The 9,443-nt window shown below is 34.7% G+C and overlaps 1 protein-coding gene across 1 annotated transcript in view; it reads right to left on the reverse strand.

Moving 5' to 3' along the window:
• The window catches only part of LOC140440711 (uncharacterized), a 46,751-nt gene extending 44,027 nt beyond the window's left edge, over nt 1–2,724 (reverse strand). Inside the window, exon 1 of the mRNA XM_072531073.1 lies at nt 2,524–2,724. The gene's annotated coding sequence lies outside the window, so the exon portion shown is untranslated. The remainder of the gene's footprint in view (nt 1–2,523) is intronic.
• Between the last annotated feature and the right edge of the window lie 6,719 nt (nt 2,725–9,443).

Here is a 9,443-nt window from a genome sequence, read left to right on the forward strand (position 1 = left end):
AATTTAAAATTATTGTTTTAACATATTTCAAAATTACAATATCATATTAATATATATATATATATATATATATATATATATATATATATATATATATATATATATATATATATATATATATATATATATATATATATATATATATATATATATATTGTTGTGGCATTCAAAATTGAAGAGTAAAAATAAATAGAGATTATAGAAAGTAAAAATATTCCGAACTGCCTGGAATTAACCAAAGGTAATCTTAGTCATAAATAATCTTTTGTATAAATATAACAAGTGGATAGTGCGGGTATAATGAATAGAAGTTAACGATGGTTTTTTCCCATAAGCCATAAAGTGTTCCGTAATCCAGGTTTGCGCCATGAACAGGACAATAAAAATAGTTAATAAGTAAATGGTTTTTCGGAATCTGTAAATACCCAGTAGAAATTAAGTTTTATTGTAGAAATAATATGAATTAGGAAAGTTTGTAGGTATTTCTGATTAGCCGAGAATTTGGAAAGTGGTGAGATGGGTGTGTATAATGAGAGGTTGGATGGATGGATAGATGAGATGAGAGAGGTAGTTAGTTCCAGTTTCTTAAAGTGAATGGTTGGTTTTCGAGGTGGTCTCCAGGGGCAGTAATGGATAAAGAATAAGTTGTGAGTTGGTGAAGTAAGTGTGTCCGACGGTAGTTGATCTGGTACAAATTTGTAAGTAAACTTTTCCTACTTGTATTCTACGTATCGCTGTTTATTTCGGAACGAGAGATTAAGTTTGGCGAGAGGAAAAGAGACTGGCATCATTGGAAAGGTACGTGCATTCGAAGGAGAGCATTGAAGACACTAAATTGCAATATCTTGTTTAATATTGCCAATTACATAGGAGGTTGCTGAGAACTGATAGTTAATTTTGCATAGAACGAGGAATTGGACAACTCAAGGCAGATGAAGCATTTCAACGGGAGAAACATTCATAATATATTCAATTTGAGAATTTTGGGTCAAATAATATTATATCATATTAGTAACGTGTGAATAAGTTGTCGATAGTCGAAGGAGATCAAATTTGTTTGAGAGGGTACACGGAGCTGTGGAGGGAATTGGATAATTCATACAAATTTTTCTTGGTACAATCGATATACCAAAATTGCATTAGGAGGGACACTGAATATTACTTGATTTGTTTATGTAGAATAATAAGCTGGATTTTAGATTGTAATTGTATTATATTATCCATGCATTATTGAAGGTTCACGTACGTAGAACGAATTTTGTTTGATAAACATTGTATGCTAATAATTTTTGGAAGTATTTTAATCAGTTTATTTTATTACATTATTTTCATATCATATTATGTTGTTTTATTCCGTTATTCTTTGGACCTAACCCATTAGCTGTAAAGTATAGATATTGAAGCACGAGTAAAACCTGAGATAACAAAATTGAAAGGTGTAATATAAATCATAAATAAAAAATTTAAATAATGTTTTATATATATTTTTTGTAAAGTTTTATTAAAATTAAAATTCTTGATATCACTATATATATATATATATATATATATATATATATATATATATATATATATATATATATATTTGGTTTTGAGAAAAACCATTGTTTTGACGACGGTTCGGCAAGGTTTCGCTCTTGTCATCAAGTGACGCTTCTTGATGGCGCTTGAAGTAACCTTTTACAATTAAATAAGTAAAACACTTTTCTATTTGAATTGAAATTAGAACTTTAGTATTGCCCTAGAAATATTGTCGTTATTTAGATCACTATGTACCACTTGGTCTAGAAAATTTTACCTTTGAATAGAGTGAGGTTACAATAATGTCAGACATTAAGAAATGACGTATTACTAAATGTTTTTTTTTTCGTGATTGGATATGTTGCAATGCAGTGTAATGTAATAACAGAAATTAACTACCACTAACATTATTTGTTTATTATATATTCGATAAGCCTTAAGGTTTATTTTATTTAATCAATTGATCTAGTAACAAATAAAGTCGTTTTGGGAATGCACCTCGAAAATATATCACAACATTTTAAAAGTCTTTAATTTAACTTAAAAATAAAATGTCAACGTTGTCATTATACAAGAGGTTTAGCTGATTTTGCTTATACATAACAAATTAAGGATACTATAATATCTAAGATTGTATTTTGAAAACGGCTTCTGATCAAGGAATCTACATGTTAAATAAAGAAGTTTTGACGTTTGCTATTTATTTTTATGAACATATTTAAATAAAAAAATTCATACAAACAAAGTGTTATAGAAAAAGTCTAACATTAAAAAAAAAGTGTAAAAATATTTTTTATTTCATTAAGCAAACCTTTTAGAGAAACCGTTCACCTTACAAACGTCACTTCTGCGTATATGTCAGAAATGACGTTCACTTTTTACATCCATTGTTTGTAAATAGATACACCTGTAATATGCTAATTAACTTAACTATTAACAGTTTACAAGATTGTAAAACATGTTATAAATATTACGTATAATATTAAATATAATATAAAATACCTGTTGCCTCTGAAAACACCAAAAGACTACACTTGAATTATCATCCGGCTTAATCTCTCCGAAACACAACAAATACTGTTTGTAAGGCTTCAAATTAACCGAGAAAATTTTCTGCGTTTTGATTTTACACTACGAATACACTTTTCGAGAAAAAAACAGTCATAAGGTTGTACTTTGTTGTATGCGGCACAAAAGATGCGGTTCAACTACCGGAGAGATAGTGTGCCGAGGGGCGGGACATCTTGTATTGATCATTCCTGGTGTTGCCCTTTCGGCAGTGGGTCATGAGCTTGGGGTTGATTCGGAATGTGGTTATAGCTTATTATCCGCTGAGATGATGAAAGATTTTATAGTTATAAGTATCGATAAATAGATTTGTGGTTGTATAAGGGTCCTACTCGTAACTGTGGCATACTATTATTGGGATTTGCGCAGGAGTGCGGCGTCTGGATGTGTTTACAAGAACGCAAATTCTCTGCTTGCTTTTTCTTATTGTTGTTTTATACAACAATAAGCTTTTGATTCTTTTTGTATATATTGTAGATAATAATTTAGCGAAAAATAGGTGAAAAGACAAATGAAGTACAAATTTCTTATTAAAAAAAACAACATCCCTGCATCTGTTTACAAATCTGTTCATTTTGTATTGTTTGGAATATAATAATTTATATATATTGACTTATAAATAACTAAATTCGACAACTAATAGGCAATCAGCAACTTAATCTTCTTGTCGCATTCCTTATGTCCCATATTCGGATGCTGCAGGGGTGTATATATCTTTTACTGATTTCTTCCATATTTGTTTTGTCGATTACAGGAACACGTTTAATAGAATAAAACATGATACAATATATATTTTAATAAACGTCCCATTTAATTTGTAATCTGTAAAATTTTACATCAGTCAAATATGAATGAATAACTGTATAATCTCGGCTGCTAAAGCAAATATTGGAGAAATACCAATTTCTTCGTCTCGTAAAACAACATCTTGGTGGAACCAAAAATGCTCTCTGGCTATACAACAAAGTAAGTCGGCATTAAACAAATACCGCAGAGACAGAAATAAAGCAAATTTAATTAACTTAAAAAATTGAGAGCCTAATCTAAGTATGTAATTAAACAAAGCAAAAAAACTTTTGGAAAAAACACGTCTTATCCATAAATACTGACACTCCTTTTAGCAAAATTTGGAAAACAATTAAACACATGACAGGAAAAAAACCTTATTCAAAAATTTCTGCCATACTTACTCAAAACAGCGCAGTCACTTGTAGTCACCAAATTGTTAACATCTTGGATACAAATTTTTATAAAAAAGCAACAAATAGACTTGCTTCAAATTGGCAGCTTCCCATGTCTACTAATCTAAACTCCAGTTTATCTGATAGCAGAAAATCCGACCAAATTTCTCTATATATGCCGTTTACATTACAAGAATTATCATACACATTGTACTGTTGCAAAAACTCAGCTGCAGGTCCAGATAACATTTCCTTTATCTTTATTAAAAATCTTTCAAGGCCTAGTCTAGCTAAATTGCTTGAAATTTACAATTTAATATGGACTTAAAAATAATTTCCAAATTTGTGGCAAAAATCCATATTAATTCCTGTTAAAAAACAAAGCAAACCTTCAACCGATCCAAATTCCTACAGATAAATTTCTCTCACATGTACAATGTGCAAACTTATAGAGAAAATGATCAATAAAAGACTCCTGTGGTTCCTAGAAAAATATAAAATAATAAATTTGGCACAATCAGGTTTTAGATCACATCGAAGTACAGCTGATAATCTAGCAATTTTCCAAACATCAATCATTAACAGCTTTCAGTGCAAACAAGGCGTAATAGCTGTTTCGTTTGATATCGAAAAAGCATTCGATACTTTGTATAGGCCTCTTATTATAGCTAAACTAGAGAAGTACAGTATATCTGGAAATATATCTTCATTCATTAATCAATTTCTAACAAATATAAAATTTAACTTAAGAGAAAATGACAAAATCTCTAGGACTTTCAAACAAACTTATGGCATTTTCCAAGGGTCGGTATTGAGCTCTACTCTCTTTATTCTTGTTTTAAACGATATATGTAAAAAAATTGAGCTTCTAGTCAAGTTTGCACTCTACACAGATGATTTAATCATTTTCTGCCAAGCCAAAGACACTGTTGCCACTTGCAAACTGCTTCAGAATGCTACTGACCAATTCCTTGAATGGACTTCAGTAAGTGGCTTTTCTGTTAAAAAGACAAAAATCATTAAGTTTTCTCGCAGGGCAGCCAGTACCATAAATCCTAAAATTACCATAAATGGTAATTGTCTACCTGCAGTGAAGAACATACGGATTTTAGGACTTACATTCGACAGTAAACTTACTTGGAAATGCCATTTAAAAGATCTCAAAACCAAGTGCATGACAAATCTTAACATATATTAAAAACTCTGTCTAATTATCATTGGGGTGCAGACAAAGACTCCTTGCTTCAGATGTCTTATTCATTCTAAATAGACTAGTCCAGTTTCATTTCTGTGTTAGCTAGCCAATAGACGAAATAAATCAATCTTTTACTACAATTGCAGAGAATATAATTACGTCTCTTCCCACTATTAATGTTAATGTCCTCTTCAATTATAGAAATTATCCTTCTCCGAGCAAGTCCTTTTTTTCGTCCCGTTGTGGGAGAAGAGGTCTCTCAAATAATAAAAGTCTCTTAGTAATTCTAATTGTAGGGACGTTCACGAAATTAATAGCAACATTTTAAAAGAAACTTACCAAATAGTTTTAACACTTTCACTCATCTTATTAATTTAATTTTATCAACTGGAGTATTTCCAGAAGTACTAAAATACTCAAAAGTACTACATATCTACAAAAAAGGTGATTCCTCAAAAACTGACCATTACAGACCCAAAAGTATTGTTTCTACTTTTGGGAAAGTGATTGAGAAGGTTATCAAACAACAATTTTATTCCTATTTTGAGTCAAATAATTACTTTAGCAACACACAATATGGATTCAGAAGTGCTAATTCTACTACGAACGCGGTATTTAATATTATGAGCGAGGTGATTGAGCGCATAGCAATTTCTCTTTGCGACTTAGCAAAATTAAATTACTATTGAATCAGGGGCATCCCTCTTAAACTGCAACAAATAAAATAAAAGAGAACTATAAAGACACCCATTGTAATATTAGCCATTTTCTAGTTATTGACGTAAGTTTGGCCCAAATGGTTTGGTTTATTTCCTATAATACGAATCATGACCATGTGCAAAGATCCAGCGGATCTACTGTATATTGATAATATCCTTACAGATATCTAAACAATTTGTTTATATACAAAATAATTTTTGTTTTGGTTGTGACTTTTAAAATAGCGGATAAACATCTAAGGGCCAATTATTTTGTTTGTTATTTTATGTACTTGGCCTCAGGCGGCGTCGGCCGTTTTGACGCCAATCATTCGATTATCGTTAAAAAAGGGTAAATAGACATCCACAAAATAGTAAGTGAACATAGTAAAATAGAAATCTTATTCCAAAGCTTTTCTAAATAATATTTTAATGTAGAGATGGCGCTTTCGACCGTATACTACCATTAGTCTCTTTGTATTTTTTCTCTACAAGATTTTTTTTCTTTAGATATATCAGTTTTGGCTAACATCAAGATAAGTTTTAATTATAATTATGTCCTCTATCGATTTTTTTTTATTTTGTAGTTCTGATGTTTGGATAAAATTTCGTATAAAATGAATTGTAAAAAAATTATATACAGTTCTTCTTACCAACAAGATCAGAAGAAAATCAACACATTGCAATAACCTAATATGTATGTTTATATATTTAAAAATATATGAATATTTATTTACGAACATTTAATTATCAAGGGTTCTAACGAGGTAATGATGATCGCCAATATCCGAAACAAATAGGCACTCCAAGAAGAAGAGAAAACCATGTACCTCACCAACTCGTCCGGCCAGTGTGGTAAGATGTGACCAAAACATCTAAAAAGCTCAGAGACTTGGAAGGTACCCAGGTGGGTAGGAATTTTATTCCACAATCCCGTAACGAAACAACGGTCTCTCACAAATATTCTGGAGGAAGGGAGGGGAAGGGGAGAACTCAACATTAAAGAAGAAGAAAAACAACAAACAATTTTATATAGTATCCATTCATGTCAAAACAAGAAAACCTATACGAACTAAAAGATGAATTGTGAGATAGTGAGATTATCAGAAGTTATAAGAAAACCAGGAGGGTATGTGGACTAAAATTAAGGCAATGGACTCTGTAAAAACAAGCAAGTTTTTTAATTAATAAGAAAAGAAAATGGCAAATTCAAGTAATTAAAGCATCTCGGAGAGAGTTACATACATGATCTTGAATCTAGATTCATAAACCAAAATAAGGATTGTGCAGTTTTACGGTCCCACTAAAAAAGTACCTGATGATGAAATAAATACTTTACACGAAGCTATATAAAGGCTATAGATGAAAATAAAAAACCTGAAATAATAAAACTGGGAGATTTTAGAGCCAAAATTGGAAGAAAGATGGAAAACTCTGAAAGAAAGATTGGCAATTTCGGATTCGGCACAAGAAACATAAGAAAAGAAAAAGTAATGGATTTCCTGAAACAAGAAAACATGTATGTTATGAATACCTTTTACCCTAACAGCAAGTGGTAAGCATGAATCGTACTCAACGGACCTACCAAAAATGAAATAGATCATTTTCTCCCAAGTTTTAATTGTAAATGAAAAATTGACATAATCTTATTGTTATAAGAGAATGTATGATAAAACTAGTATAGTGAAAAATAATAATAACACAGGTCTGGAACCTACGTTTGTTAGGAGAGGTACAGGTACGTACATCGACGTGACCATGGCGACACAAGAAATAGCGGCGAAAGCAGTAGGTTGGAAGGTTTTGCCAGACTACACTGGAACTGAACATCAATACATTGAGTTCTCAATAACTGGAAAGGGGACCACTAACACGGTCCGTGCATCCGGGACGTCGATGGGCAGATGCGGCGATGGGAATGACTGGAAAGTACACGAGGAACTAATTAAATGGAGAGTGAGCATAATGCAGGGTCAATCACCGACAGTGGAAAGCCTGGAGAGAGTCATTAAAGAAGCGATGGAGGGAAGCAAGATTGGTCGCCAAGATGTCAACAGGATGCCATATTGGTGGAATGCGGACATCGAGGCACTAAGAAATGTGTGTATAGCGATGAGAAGAAGGTTAACAAGAGCAAGAGGTAGAGCAGGAATCAACCCTGAGATCATCGAGGAGATCGAGGAAGAGTACCGCGCAAGGAAGAGGAAACTGTACAGGAAAATCCGTACAGAAAAAAGAAGGCACTGGAAAGAGTTGTGTGAACAGCTGGATGAGGACATCTGGGGTCAGGGGTACAAGATCGTCATGAAGAAGTTCCATGTGTATTCTCCTTACGAAATGCCTATGGATAAGAAGCTTGAGGTAACAAGAGAGCTCTTTCCGGACGGCAGATGTCATGGTGTATGGAGGGATGAAGAAGCTGAGCGAGCTGTACCCTTTACCATGGATGAACTTATCGAGGCATTGGGTTCACTGAAGACTCGTAGGTTCCCAGGACTAGATCAGATACCACCTGAGGCGGTGAAGGGTCTAGGACGGGTGGAACCTGCGTGGCTTCTGGAACATATGAATGCACTGCTGGAAGCACAAACTTTTCCTGAGCCTTGGAGGACATCGAGGTTAATACTGCTTCCCAAAGCTAGGGAAAAGTATCGCCCCATCTGTCTGCTTCCATGCATCAGTAAGCTGTATGAAAGGATGCTGCGAGTACGCATAGACGACATGATTGAGAGGTCAGGTGGTTTATCAAGGAGGCAATTTGGTTTTTGTAAAGGGAAAAGCACGATTGATGCAATCATGAGTGTACTCGAAGCATTGCGCAACAGAGGGGATGAACATCGCTGGGCGGCTCTGCTGTTGTTTGATGTTAAGAATGCATTCAATACGTTGCAGTGGAACGAGGTAATGAAGGCAATGGAGGAGAGAGAATGTCCTGGTTACCTGATGAATGTGGTGGCGGAGTATCTGTCCGAAAGAAGGATTATGGTGGAAAAGGGCACGATCGTGGACGTGACGGCCGGGGTACCCCAGGGATCTGTCTTGGGCCCGACGCTATGGAATCTGGCATATGACGGGGTTATGCACTGTGAATACGGAGAGGGTACAACCCCCTTCGCATTCGCGGATGACCTCGCTGTACTGGTAGTGGCTCGGGATGAGCCAGATCTCAAATACCGGGTTAGAAACGCAGGCGGCGTCGTAAAGAAATGGATGACGCAGCACGGACTAAAACTTGCGACAGAGAAAACCGAAGCCATCATTCTGAAGGGGACAAGGAATAGGCAAAATATTGAATTAAAATGTGCGGGAGCATGTCTAACACCTAAGAAACATGTAAAGTATCTAGGAGTGACATTGCACCAGAATGGAAAATGGGGAGAGCACGTGCGGGAGGTGGTCCGGAAGGCTGCGAATAGTACGGCTGCGTTGGGGAGGGTGATGCCGAACATTGGAGGACCCAAATCTGAAAGGAGGAGGGTCTTACACGGTGTTGTACAATCGATCGTCCTCTACGCGGCACCAGTCTGGAGCGAGGCCGTAGAGATAACTGCCTGTAGGAGTCTCATGACACGAGTAGACAGAACAAGTCTGTTGCGAGTGGCATGCGCCTACAGGACTGTGTCTGCGGCAGCCTTATGGACCATCACTGGATGTGTTCCGTTGCATGTTTTGGCGGTGGAAAGAAAAGAGCTGTATGAGAGAAGAGGTCCAAACCTTACTGTGACCGAGAAAAGACAGGAAAGGGAAAGGTCAGTTGAAAGATGGCAAGAAGAATGGAAC

This window comes from Diabrotica undecimpunctata, chromosome 5 (assembly GCF_040954645.1).
Source record: "Diabrotica undecimpunctata isolate CICGRU chromosome 5, icDiaUnde3, whole genome shotgun sequence".
Lineage (NCBI taxonomy): Eukaryota > Metazoa > Arthropoda > Insecta > Coleoptera > Chrysomelidae > Diabrotica > Diabrotica undecimpunctata.